Raw genomic sequence first — 4177 nt, forward strand, 5'->3', positions numbered from 1 at the left:
CAGAGGTCAGAGGTCCTAGAGGAAGGGCTGAAGTAGCCAGGACAACTGGGTGGGTAGGAGCACTTGGGAAGGGAAGGTAGTTCCAGGATAGTAGCTATTTACCAAGTAGTAGAAAATTATTAGTCATTGTGACAATGACTGTCACTTACCAATGATATGACTGCATCAACAACATTGACCAAATCCTAAGCTCTACTTAACATCCAATGCTCAGGAAAAATTAGGCAGTGACTGTAGTAAGATTATGTGAGGGAAGCTTTCCTGAGTGAGTCTTGAGCTGAGTCTTGAGGAAAGTGATTGCATTAACTGGTAATTAGGATGGGCAGGACGTTTAGACATGAGAGATATCCTAACAACGATAATGGATAAATATATGCAATGCCATAAAGAGACTAATCTAACTGTTGGTGTAAGCAGGGAGAATGTATTATAATAGATGAGGACTGACTTTGGAAGCATGGGTTGTGTGCAGCAAGGCGATGAGAAAGTGGTTTGGCTGTGGTGTCACCTGGGAAGAGGGGAACTTATAGGCTTGTGCTAGTTTAGTTCCGACACAGCAGAAGAAAAAAGTGTGTACTCTGTACACCTTTAAGCAATGAATGGTATGATGAAAGGGACATAGGACAGAAAATATTCTGTTGACCATAGAGAGACTGAAGAAGGGTAAAGCCAGTTGAAGAGGCTACTTCAGCAAAACTGGAAGAGTTGATTAGGACTTGGACCAGTATGGTTACTATGAAAACAAAAGGAAGGGTTCAAGCTGATAGATATCGCAGGTCCATGTGAGGAGTGGAGAAAGGAGAATCAGTGATAAGCAAAAAGAAATCATATCTTAAATAAGATAAAACTGGATATGGAAACATCCAAAGGAAAATGCAAGTCTCTAACACCAGCTCTTTTACAACAGCAAATTCAGTCATCGTAACGATGCTCTTTAGTTTACAAAATAAAGATTCCAACTTTTGAAGGCAAGGCAGTAGAAACCAAAAATCTTTTTGACACTAAGAATGAGGTCGCTGTATGATACCAACGAGGAACAGCATTAAGCAAAAATTTATATCGGTCATTTATATTTACATTACAAAAGTATGTGGTGTGAAATTATTGAAATTCATGTGAAATCTGCTAGATTTCATTGTTCTGATGTTTAGTTTACTTACTACAAGTCATTTCCAAATGAGTTTTGTCTTTCAAAGGCGGAGAGAAATGCTTGATTTTTAACTGAGTTAATTTTCAGTTGACTCCTAAGATAACAGGGAAGCTTTAGGAGCCTAATTAAACCATGTATTTGCTCTAATTACTTTAGCTGCAGAGTGAGAGGAAACAAAAGCAGCAAACAGACCTGTTCTGTGTGCAGCAGGCAGGCATTTGACGGTTGTTTGCTCCAGCAGAGGTTTTGAGTAGCATAGAAGAAGCTGAGACCAAAGCCATCATCTGCAAGCGGTGGCTGTAACCACAAATCAGAGGGCAGCCCTTATCCCTGCATAGTGTAGAAAGCATCATTCATTGTGCATGATTTCATTTATGTCCAAACACAGAGAAAGCAATCATCATCACTAGCACCCATTTTTAATAGCAAGGGCAGCTCATTTTTACCAAAATGAGTCACAAAGACTCATTTTTTTTACCAAAATATAGTCACAAAGACTATAGAGTTAATACTTAGAGAAAAATTGGGCAAAAATACTGGTGCTTTTATACTGGTTACTTTGTCCTCATAGGCTTTGTTCTCTTGAACAATGCCCACATTTAAGGCAACAGTTTAATTTTTAAGCTAAGTAAATCCACATTTCTATTATCCATTTTGATTTTAACACAAGTAGTTTAGAATACTGATGATCATGTATGTGAGCACAAAGGCTGATGAGTCTTTATTACCAGTGACTGCTCAATTCAAACAACTTCACAGGAAATTTCTTCTAAAGGCAAACTCCATTAAAAGCATACTTCTTCATTAGTTAGAATCTGTTTTAAAGGTACTGTGGCCGTGTTTATCCATTTACCTTAGTATCTAGGTATAAAATACCAGCGGAAATGCTTGTGTCTCCCCTCCTCGGCTAAACTGGCAAACGAGAAATACTGGAGGTTTTATTACATCTCATTCTGTTGTTTTAAAAATCTGTGTTTGAGACTCTTGGTTCAGAGTCCAGCCTTCACAGAAATTATACCTGGATATGGAAAACAATTTCTTTTTGGGGTAACTTGTCATAAATATAAAAATAAAAACAAAAATATATAAGAGGCAGGAATCTATAAGCAAAGAAAAGTAGAGCATTAAAGCAACCATCTGGCGAGTTCAAGCCAAATACAGTCTCTAGTTTTTGCGTGAAACATCTAGATGTCTGTACCACCCCTCTGCTTTATTTTGCCTATGGAAACCTGACCTAAACTAAACAACTATCCTATATCATTAAGTTGTCCAGGAAGATGAAAGTTTAAATATATGTCAGACAAGCTGCAGCATCTGGCACAATTCAGTAATGATGGTCTCCCCTAGAGAGCTTCAGTGTTGGAACAACTTTTAGAAATGAAGATATCTGGTTGACCTGTGTAAAGAAAATAATGTTTGTCTAGCCACACTTTCTCCCTATTCACAAGTACTATTATTTGCCCCATCTTCTCCCACTGTAGGAGACTTACAAAGTAAAATCACTCTCTGAAATATCTCATTATAATCTGTATCTCCATTTTGATACAGACAATAATACACTTTGGAGAAAATGATCAGCATTGTTCATCTTTCACTGTAATTGTTTAAACATTCTTTCCATACTTCTTTCTTGACACATTGATTCTTAGGCTTAGGGGTTTCCCCCAGATTAACGCATTATAAAATATCCTTTAAGAGTACTACATAAAATTTAACAAGTTTAGATGCTTTCTTATAGTCTGTTGACTATAGAACAAACTTACTTGTCTCTTTAAAAGACCATCTAAGCTTAGATACAGGAGATCTTTTAAAAGAAGAAATGATCATGGTGATATTCATGTGTGTCAATCGCTCCCTTCTAAACTGCACTACAAACCTCACTGTACCAAGTTCACACACCTCTCAAAATAGAATAGAATCAAGTCTGAATGCACTGTTTTTCCTTAATAGACTGGGGGGAAAACTTGCAACAAATTTGACAAAGTTTTAACATCTTTATTATATAAGCAAGTTGCACATAATAAGGAAAAAAAATACTAAGAAGCTAAGAGATAAAGCAAAGGTCACTTTACAGAAGATAATCTCTTGTCAGCAAAGATATATAAAAGTTTTTTTTTTTTATCTCACTAGTAAACAAAAATGCAAGTTAAAAGAACGGTTGAATACCATTTCACCCATCTTATCAGTGATTTAAAAAAAAAATAAGAATGTTCAAGTCTGCCAAACTGTATGGTGACATGGTAAACTGATACATTATTTTTGAAAAATAAGGCATAGTGTGTTCATACCTTTCCCCCAGTAATTCTACTCCTCGTTCTATCCCAAGGTACTCATTGTAAACATTAAAAAGCAAAAGCTATAGGAACAAGATGCTCGTTGCAGCATTATTTATAATATTACAAAATAAAAACCATCTAAGTAGCTCAAAGCAGAGGGATTATTAAGCACATTAATACACGGCTCCCTAAAATACTCTGCAGCATTTTAAATTATGTTCAGGCTGATCCGTAACAATACAGGAAAATGTTACTATATAATGTTAAGGGAAAAGAACAAGGTACAAAATTCTAGACATTGTAAGCCCACTACTCTGTGACAAAACTCTATAAGGACATGAAGATTTTAAAGTCTATTATTTCCACTATTTTCCAAATCTGATTCAGGATGCCATTTCATGTTTTTCAATACATTTTAAAATGCCATGTTTTTACTCACAGCACTTTGAAAAGCACTGCCTTATTTTCAGAACACTTCTACTGAAAGCAAAACCCTACTCTTGGAAAGACTTATGAAACATCATAATACCTATTGTAAAAATCTCAAATTATTTTATTCATCGTCATTTTGGTTGTAAGTGTATGGAATCCTCTACACATCTGAGCAGGCAGCTGAAACACGAAGGGAGCAGATCCAGTCAGGACTCTCTGAGCATCAACACTCATTCTGCCTCTGAGAGTCCCTTTCAGAAACCACGCTGTTCTGAGCACCTGTGAATAATATGCTGTGCTCATAAACCGGCGGCAGCAG

Source organism: Crocuta crocuta, unplaced genomic scaffold (genome assembly GCF_008692635.1).
Source record: "Crocuta crocuta isolate KB4526 unplaced genomic scaffold, BGI_CrCroc_1.0 scaffold737, whole genome shotgun sequence".
Lineage (NCBI taxonomy): Eukaryota > Metazoa > Chordata > Mammalia > Carnivora > Hyaenidae > Crocuta > Crocuta crocuta.